Here is a 10,306-nt window from a genome sequence, read left to right as displayed (position 1 = left end):
CTCGCTCTCCCTCTCTCTCTCCTCTGTTTCCTCCTTCTCTCTGTCTCCCCCTTTCTCTCTCCTCTCTCTGTTTTCTCTGTCTCTCCCTCTCTTCTCTCTTTCTCCTCTCTTTTTTCTGTCTCCTTCCCTCTCCCTCCCTCTTTCCCTCTCTCTGTCTCTGTCTCTATCTGTCTCTTTCTCTGACTCTCTTTTCTCTTCTCTCTCTGAGAGGAAATAGAATACCATAAACAATCCCATCTCAGAAAAAGAAATTGAACATGCCATTAAAGAACTTCCCAAGAAAAAATCCCCAGGGCCAGATGGATTCACAAGTGAATTCTAGCAGACATTTAAAGATCATTTAATCCCAATACTCTACAAAATAGGCAAAGAAGGAGTTTTACAAATTCTTTTTATGACCCAAATATAGTACTGATTCCCAAGCCAGGAAAAGAAAGAAAACTACAGACCAATCTCCTTAATGAACATAGATGCAAAAATCTTAAACAGAACACTAGCAAAAAGACTACATCAAGTGATCAAGAGGGTTATTCATTATGATCAGGTGGGATTTATACCAGGAATGCAAGAATGATTTAATATTAGTAAGACCATCCACATAAATTGACCATGTCAATAACCAAACTAATAGAAATCACATGATTATTTCTATAGATGCAGAAAAAGCCTTTGACAAAATACAACACCCATTCCTGTTGAAAATACTAGAAAGTAGAGGAATAGAAGTGCCATTCCTCAAAATAATAAATAGTATATATCTAAATCAGCAAGTATCATCTGCAATAGGGATAAGTTAGAAGTCTTCCCAATAAGATCAGGAGTGAAGCAACGATGCCCATTTTCACCTTTATTATTTAACATTGTACTAGAAACACTAGCAATAGTGATTAGAGAAGAAAAAGAAATTGAAGAGATCAAAGTGGGCAATGAGGAAATTAAACTATCACTCTTTGCAGATGGCATGATGGTATACCTAGAGAATCTAAGAAAATAAACTAAAAAAAACTAGTAGAAACAATCAATAACTTCAGCAAAGTTGCAGGGTGCAAAATAAACCCACATAACTCATCATCATTCCTATGTTTCCAACAAAACCCCACAGCAAGAGTTAGAAAGAAAAACTCCATTTAAAATCACTCTAGACAAGATAAAATACCTGGGAATCTACTTGCCAAGACAAACCCAGGAACTATATGAACACAACTACAAAACACTTTCCACACAAATAAAAGTAGATCTAAACAAATGGGAAAACATCAATTGCTGATTATAGGATGAGCTAACATAATAAAAATGACCATTCTACTCAAATTAATCTACTTATTCAGTACTATACCTGTCAAACTACCAAAACACTTTTTTACAGAATTAGAAAAAATCATTACAAAGTTCATCTGGAAGAACAAAAGATCAAGAATATCAAGGGAAGTAATGGAAAAAAAAACATGAAGGAAGGTGGCCTAGCAGTACCAGACCTTAAGCTGTACTATAAAGCAGTGGTCATCAAAACAATCTGGTACTGGCTAAGAGACAGAAGGGTGGATCAGTGGAATAGACTAAGGGTAAATGACCTCAGCAAGATAGTGTACGATAAACCCAAAGATCCCAGCTTTGGGGACAAGAACTCACTATCTGACAAAAATTGCTGGGAGAATCTGAAAACAGTGTGGGGAGAGATTAGGCTTAGATCAACATCTCATACCCTATACCAAGATTAACTCAGAGTGGGTAAATGACTTAAATATAAAGAGGGAGATCATAAACAAATTAGGTGACCATAGAATATTATATCTGTCAGATCGCTCTCTCTCTCCTCTCTCTGTCTCTCCTCTCTTTTTCTCTGTCTCTGTCTTTCTCCTCTCTGTCTCTATCTCTTTCCTCCTCTCTCTTTTTTTCTGTCTCCCTCCCTCCCTCTCTCTGTCTCTTTCCTTTCTCCTTTCTGTTTCTGTCTCTCCTCTCTTTTTCTCTGTCTCTGTCTCTTTTCTCCTCTCTTTTTTTCTGTATCCCTCCCTCCCTCCCTCTCTCTTTTCTCCCTGTCTCTCCTCTTTCTTTTTCTTTGTCTCCCTCCCTCTCTTTTCTCTCTGTCTCTCCTCTCTCTCCTCTCCCTCTCTCTCTGTCTCTCTCCTTTCTCTCTCCTCTCTCTTTTTCTCTCCCTCACCTCTTTCTGTGTCTCTCCTCTCTCAGTCTCTTTTCTCCTCTCTCTTTTTCTTGTCTCTCTCCATGTCTCCAACTTGCATTTTCCATCTAATGAGTGGACACGAGTGAGCCATTGTCAGTGGTAGGACAAGTCTTGGGAGTCATTTGTCCACTAGCAGGGACTCTCTTGGAGCCATGCCTCTGCAGTCTCCTCTGGCTCCCCTGTGCTAAGGGCAGGGCTCCCCCAGGCCTGGCCGGCACTCTTCTTTGTCTGGATCGTGCCCCAGTTCCCCCAGAAGGCTTTGGCTGTGCTGTACTCAGCAGGTGCCCAGATGGGCAGCGGTAGCCTTGAGCTGCTTCCCCTGAGCGGTCAGTGGGGTTCCTGGAGTGGGTACAGCGGCTGATGTTCCTTTGCTTTGCGGGACACTCCCGCCTGGAGTCACAGAGTTTGTGAGGAGGAGGGGCGGCCCTGCGACTGGGCCTTCTGAGTCTAAAGACAGCTGCGGCCTTTCAGAGGCTGGGGGCTGCAGGCTGTTTTACAGGGCGTAGGTTGGGGGTTGGGGAACCTGAGCTCAGCAGATGAAATGACGCCCCCTGGAGCCCAGAGTTGGCCAGCAGCAGGGCCAGGGTTGCAGAGAAGCTCAGAGCACAGGAAGCTGAGTGGCTGGCCCAACCAGGAACTGGGGCAGTCAGAGACTCCAGGATCATTGGCCCATAGCCCAAATGGATATTAGAGGTCGTCTTGTCCAAGCTGAAGTGAAATAAGTGAGGCACAGGGAGGATAAGTGACTTGCCCAGGGCTACGCAACTAGACTGTGAAGTACAATTTGAACCTGGGTCTTCCTGACTCTTAAGGCCCGGTGTCCTATCTACTGACAGTCAGAGGGCTGATCCAACTCCGCTGTGCCTGTGTGCTACTCTCCTCTTGGCTTCCTTTCTTCACACAACCCATCCCATCCAGGGGCATCTGCCATTGCACCCCACCCCTGGGTGCCACCTCTGCCAAAACTTATCTGTTCTGGGTCCCATTCACCTAGTTTTGGTCAACAAGGTCACACATATACAGGGGACTAGAGCTGGAAGTGTCCTCAGTGGCCATCTCTCCCTAACTTGTCTTGTGACTGTGGCCTAGTCCCTTCATCCCTGGGGCCTTTTCCTACTCTATAAACACAGGCATACTACAATTGCCTAGAAAACAGTGCATATGGAAGCACTGGCAAATCACGTGTGACACGTGGTTGAGTGACACAGATGAAGCCCAAGCCTCCAAGAACCTTGCTCTGGGATCCTTTTCAGAAATTCCAAAGGAGCTGGTAAAACTCTTGTGCGGGAGCCATAGAAATGGAGTTGAGCCCTCCACACCCCACTGGCTGCTCTGGGAGCCCCAGGATTCTTACTTTCTGCTGAGCGGTGAACTTGAACTCAGGGCCAGGCTCCTGTTGGCAACAAGGATGCCCTGGAATCCTAGCCTTAGAGCTGAAAAGACCCTCAGAGGCCAGCTCCCACATTTTACAAAAGAGGAAACTGAGGCTTGGGGACGTGGACAGGATTGGTCCAGCTTTATATAAGGGATCTTGGAAGTGCCCCTGTCATTTTACAAATGAGGAAAATGAGTCCAGAGAGGTTAAATGACTTGCTCCCAGTCACTTGGTTAGTATTGCAGGCAATCTCTGAACCCAGGTCCTCCTGCTTCCAGAGTGACTACTTTTCCCTTTATGCTATATTGCTTTCTGTGGGTCTGATGGGGCCCTCCTGGCTACTGATTTGGGAATCTGTCTCTTCTTCTTATCCCTTGGGTGCCTTTGAACAAGTTTCTTCATTTCCCTAGACCTCAGTTTCCTTCTTCATAAAATGGAGCAGCCTTTGAGGTCCCTTCTAGCTCTAATTCTGGGAGTCCATATGGGACCTTCAGCAAATCACTCCCCTCTCTGGGCCTCAGTTTCCTCCTGTGTCAAATGAGGGCGTTCAACTCCACAGGACCTTCCCAGTCTAGATTGAGGATCTAGATTCTGACTGCATAAAGGTCAACCTGGTGTGCAAGATTTGTTCCTCGCAAATGGGAGACCCGGCTTCTGGAGCACCGAGTGGGGAAGGATGGGCATCAGCCTTTTTTATTTCTCTAGCCCAGCCCTTCACCATCTGGACCAAAGGACAATGTACTATATAATTGACGCCACCCTTCTGTGGCTGGGAAACTCAGGAGGTGAGGACCACAGACAGCTTCAGGTTCCACAGGGGCCTTCCATTGGCTTATACCACAAATGGGGGAAGCCCCAAGGGAGCCAAGTAGGTGAGGCTGACTTAGCACAAATCCTCCCCTAGTCCTAGAGAAAAAACTCAGCACGTGCCCTCCTGAGCAGCCGCATCTGCGTATGGGTGATAGTGCAGTGACTAGAGAAGCCAAGTAGAATATGGAACTAAGACCAAGTGGTCCGGGCTTTGTTCTAGGGTGCCAAAATTTAGAGGATACTAATAGTACTCTTCTGGAGTTGATTTCCTCTCCTTCTATCATGGCCACATATTCCTTGTGGATCCATACACCATAATAGTGCCTTCGTCCTTAATCCAAATTCCTCATTTGATGGAGGAGCAAACTATTGCTCAGGGAGAAGTGATTTACCTAAGGTCATACATGCATGAAATATGAGAGTCAGGATTTTAACCTGGGACTTTGTGATTCTGAGTTGAATACACCATATATTATGTTCCACTTCCTTGTTGACTATGGTTCTTCAGCAGAGAATATGCAGACATTAGAGCAGGGGGAGAGAGGGGCAAGGTGGGAGTTTATTAATGAGAAACTCAAAATTCCTACCTTAGCAATAATTCTCATCATCCTCAGCAAAATTCAAATTCTTAGAAGGATTTTCTTCAGTCACCAGGTGAGGAAATGAGGAAGTACAATAAGCACTCTTAGTCCTCTTTTACAAATGAGGGAATGGAGACTGAGAGAAGTGACTCGTTCATGTATGGTTCACCAGTGGTGTGGCATTTTCCAATCTTGCCAGGGTTGATCATTGCCCATATGACCTTGGCCTAGTCACTATGACTCTCTGGGCCTCTGTTTCCTCCCCTATATGATGAATGCTTTAGACTAGATGGCCTCTGGGATACCTTTGAGATCTAAATTTAGTAAATAAGCACCATGTTTGGAGCTAGAGGACTTAGGTTCAAATTCTGACTCTGATACTACTAACAAATCCCTTGACATAACTGAGTCTTGTTTTCCTCCTCTGGAAAACAAGAGTTAGATTAGATGGCCTCTGAGGTCCTTTCCATTTCTTATATTATGCTCCCAACTGTCTCTGGTAGGATTTGAACACAGTCCTCGGAATCCTGTATTATCATACAAATGGTAGTGTAGCCCCCACTAAGGTGGCCAGTCAAATTTTAATGATGTTCATTCAGGCCACCACATAGGTTTACCAGGGGGTCCTTGGCCACTGGCTTCTCTTCCTCATTGGAGAAGGACAAACATGTCTGCCCCCAGAACCCCCTGGGCCTGAGAGCTTGCTCATTGGATCAGTCACCAAAGGTTTATCCCACCTCTTTTATGTGCCTCTGGAGAAGGCAAGGCAGGGAGCAGTGATTTGGGGAACCAAGTTCAAATCTGATCTCAGTCACTTCTTTCTGTGTGACTCTGGGCAAGTAACTTAACCCTATCTGTCTTGTTTTCCTCTTCTGTCAAAGGAGCTAGAGAAGGAAAAGGGAAGCCACTTCAGTGTCTCTGCCAAGAAAACCCCAAATGGGGTCACAGAGCATTGGACCTGACTGAAAAATGACTGAGCCACAGTAACAGTTAAAGAGTTCCTGCAGAAGATGGTACTTCAGCCAGATCTTGAAGGAAGAGAGGGACTTGATGAGATATAGCTCAGGAGAGAGTACATCCCTGTTCAAAGGTTTGGAAATGGGAAATAGCAGGTCACAAGTGAGAAGCAGAAAGAAGGCCACTTTAGCTGAACAGTAGCATGCTGGAGGGCAGGGGGTGGTCAAAGAGGCTAGAAATACAGGATGTGATCAGGTTGCATTGGGCTTTAAAGGCCAATCCCAAGAGTTTATAGTGTGTGCCTTCTATAGGCAAAAGGAAGCCACTGGAGTTGATGGAGTAGTCAGATCTGCGGACTGCAATGTGGAGAAATTTGAGGCAAATAGACCAAAGAGGAGGCCACAGCATTAGACTAGGCAAAAGGTAATGAAGACCTGCTCAGGTTGTAGAGAGCCTTTAAAGCTTCTACGGAAAGGTTTATAATTTGATTCTAGAAGTGATAGGAATGTTAGCCATGTGACCCTGGACAAGTCCCTTAACCCCCATTGCCTAGCCCTTACTGCTCTTCTGCCTTGGAACCAACACACAATATTGAGTTTAAGACAGAAGGCAAGGAGTCAAAAAACAAAAAAGTGCTAAGGAGCCACTGAAGGTGAATGAGCAAGAGAGTGACGAATCAAATCTGGCTTCACATCTGTGTGGAGGGTGGACTTGGGATCGGAGAACAGTTGTTTGGGATTTATTAGGAAGTCAAAAAACTTTTGAAGTCCAACAATTTTGGGGGCTCCTAAAAGGACACACAGCTTGGAGAAATGACACCCTGTGGAAGGGCAGGGAAGAGTGTCAGCCTTTGGAGTCTGGATGAAGATCCATGTTTGGTTAATTTGGGGCTCCTGCTGGCCAGGGTTGATTTTGGCTTTCTCTGATGCAGCAAGGAGAGGAGGACCTCAACCCACAAGGAAGCCAGAAGGTTGTTGTTGGTGGTGGTGGTGGTTGTTAACTGCAATCCTTGACATGGGCCTATTCTCTTGTCATTTTTCATGTCCCCCTCTGTGTGGTGTATGGAAGTAGGCAGTTGAATGGAGAGTTAGCTCTGTCCTAAGACTAGAAATAGGAAAAGCACGGCCATCCCTGGCCAGCTGAGCACACTGTGTGGTCAGGCGGTCAGTGCTGTGGGAACAGTAAGACCTCTTGGTCTCCTTGGCACATCTTGGGCTCTGAAGGGACTCCTTTGGTTGGGAAGCATCTGGGATCTGGCAAATCAAAGCTCTTCCTCCTCTCCATAAGGTATGTCTGTGCTGAACAGCTGCCATGGGGGGTGAGCCAAAGCCTTCCCTCCTCTCGTTAGGGTGCTCCTTGGTGGCCCCACTCAAGGACAGGGAAGTGACATAGTCCAAATGGTTGGGCAGGCTGGGTGACTGGGTGCCCTGAGCAACTCCTGTGGGGGGAAAATTATTATATAGTATTTAATAATAAATAAAATGAGAAATGGAAAAAATTCTTTTAGCCAAGTGAGCAGAGCACAGAGAGCCAGAGACCCATACCTGCAGCACTGTACCAAAAGATCACAAGCTCCATAAAAAAGGAACTCCATAGCATGGGTCTCAGCCAAATATATCTCCCAAGCCTCTGTAAGTAAAATAGGATGTAACTTAAAAGGATGATGGGAATGCAGCTCGGGTGTGGCAAATTTTCCACCTGCATATTTCCCCCTGTGATCCTTTGGGAGACCAGTCTCCCCAATGGATCACTTTAAACATGACTAACTAAGGTACATACCATATTTACACAGGGAAAATATAACAGCTTGGGGATAAGGAAACAAAATGGAATCAAGAACAAAACCAATTAGGGGGCAGTCCCCTTTGGTACAACAAAGTATGTATAAACAAATGTATTCAACACCCCAAAGTTCAATTCTGCACATTCAATTTGCTCAGGAACTCCTGGGGCAGCGTGAGGTCTCTGCGGGCATCTTCATGGCATCTTTTGCAAGGAGTTCAGATTCTGGATTCAGGGAGGCAGTAAATTTCTTACCTTTAAAAGAATTTTTTGGGGGCAGCTGAGTAGCTCAGTGGATTGAAAGCCAGGCCTAGAGATGGGAGGTCCTAGGTTCAAATCTGGCCTCAGACACTTCCCAGGTGTGTGACCCTGGGCAAGTCACTTAACCCCCATTGCCTAGCCCTTACTACTCTTCTGCCTTGGAGCCAATACACAGTATTGACTCCAAGACAGAAGGTAAGGGTTTAAAAAATTTTTTTTTCTTAAAAGGAATTTAAAACTTTTCATTACAAAATAAAAATACATTCCCCCCTGAGGAGGATATTAATACATTCCCCTCCTGAGGAGGATAAAGGGATACGCATAGGAATCATATAGGGATACATGGTCAAGTCATAAGGCATATGAATCAGTTATCAAAAACATTAAAGAATTCAAAGAAATTAATTTAAAAAATAAAAATAATCTCTGAGTGAAATATAGAATATCAAAACCCGTGAAAAAATTCTAGGAAAAAAGAAAAAAATTCACAGATCACAATAGGTTCTTATAGTGATCCATGTCCCATAAGCCTGCAAAGACAATTACTCACTAACCCAATTTAGCAGTCTCAATTACTGTAAATTGTCACATTATAAAAGAAAATAGAAAAAAGACTAGATCTCAAACAAATCACTTTCCAGGATAATGGAGCCAGGATAATCAATGTTATGTATTTGATAGTGTGGTATAAGGAAGTCCTGCATTTAACACATGTTAAATAGCCGCAACCTCGAGTCTCACACATGATCAAGTCTTTGCACTCTTTGTACAGAATCTCATCAATCCCCGTAGGATTGGTTTGGTCTCTTTTACTTTTTGTGCTCGTGTGGCACTTTGCAGGTTAACTTCTGGGCTCCTTTGTGATCCCCTTTTTCTTTAATTTGACATATTCATGGAGCATAAGTCTCATAATATTTAAGTAGCTAGTGGCAGGTTGCCATAGTCCAAACCTTTTTGGGTATATACTTATATGCTAGGTAAATGGATATTTTAGCTTATTCTTTTGCAAAAATAAAAAAAGTTAAAAATCTTCTCAATACTGGTTACATATGCTTCAAAAACAAAAAATGAGAGAAGAAAAATATCAAATGCTGTATTGCACATGCAGAAAGAAAAACAATAATGAAAAATATCAAAAATGTATATATTTCACAATCATAGAGGTAAAATATAGAGGCTACTTGCAGAAAAATAAGATTAATTTCCTCTTTAACTTGCCATGATCCTCAGTGTGAGTGCAAATGAAGTAGATACAGCAATGGAGGTATACCAGCAATAATACATTCGAGAAAATATAAAAAAATTCAAAGAAGGTACTAAATGTTACAAAAAGGCATATCAGGTCAATATAGGTCACTAATATAGATTTTTTGAGGTAATATATGTGTTGTTCTATAAGAGCAATTTGTTGAAGCAGAAGGATCAGGCAAATACAGTGTAACAAAATAGTACAGATTCAGCAATAGGGAAGTCTTATGATCAATAGTGAAATACAATCAGTACAGGCAATTATTCATTATCAACAGAAGGTACTTGTTTTACATGGCTACAATGAATCCATGGGTCCCTCTTCCCAATTTTAATGGCTATTGGTGTAGTCAATAGGACTTGGAACAGTTTGTCATAAGCAAGTTCAGTTGAACCAGTAAGTTTGAAATTCTTTTTGTACACGCTATCACCTGGGTTTAAATCATGAAGCAAAAAATCTATGGGGCATGCTTGAATAGAGCTCCAGAATCATGGAGTTCTCACAGTTTTGTTTGCGATTATAGGCAGGGGTAAATGGTTGTGTCTGAATAGAGCTCCAGAATCATGGAGTTCACACAGTTTTGTTTGCGATTATAGGCAGGGGTAAATGGTTGTGCCTGAATAGCATCCAAATAGCATCTTGAATGGCGAGATGTGTAAATCACCTCTGGGTCTCCTTCTGAGATAAAATAGGTCCAGAAGTAGAATTTCGGGCCATTTTAAATGAGTCTCCATGCACAATTTTCCAAAAATAGATTTAAATTCTTTATTCATTCTTTAAACTTTGCCAGAGCTCTGGGGATGGTATGGTGTATGAAATTTAGTAGTTATTCCCAAACACGAATAAATTTGTGAAAAGATCAAATCTGTAAAATGAGTTTCTCTATCTGAATCAATATGTGCTGGTAGGCCAAAATGAGGAATAATTTCTTTCAAAAGAATTTTGGCAACAAAAGCTGATGTGGCCTGAGCAGTAGGAAATGCTTCAGGCCACCTGGTCAGCTGATCGACTATGACCAGAAAAAATTTATACTGTCCAGATTTTGACATAGAGATAAAATCAATTTGTAGGTGATTAAAAGATGTGTAAGTGAGAGGACATCCACCAAAGGC

The sequence above is a fragment of the Gracilinanus agilis genome, chromosome X (assembly GCF_016433145.1).
Source record: "Gracilinanus agilis isolate LMUSP501 chromosome X, AgileGrace, whole genome shotgun sequence".
Taxonomy (NCBI): Eukaryota; Metazoa; Chordata; class Mammalia; order Didelphimorphia; family Didelphidae; genus Gracilinanus; species Gracilinanus agilis.
The sequence above is the reverse complement of the archived record's forward strand: the minus strand, read 5'-3'. Positions refer to the sequence as shown.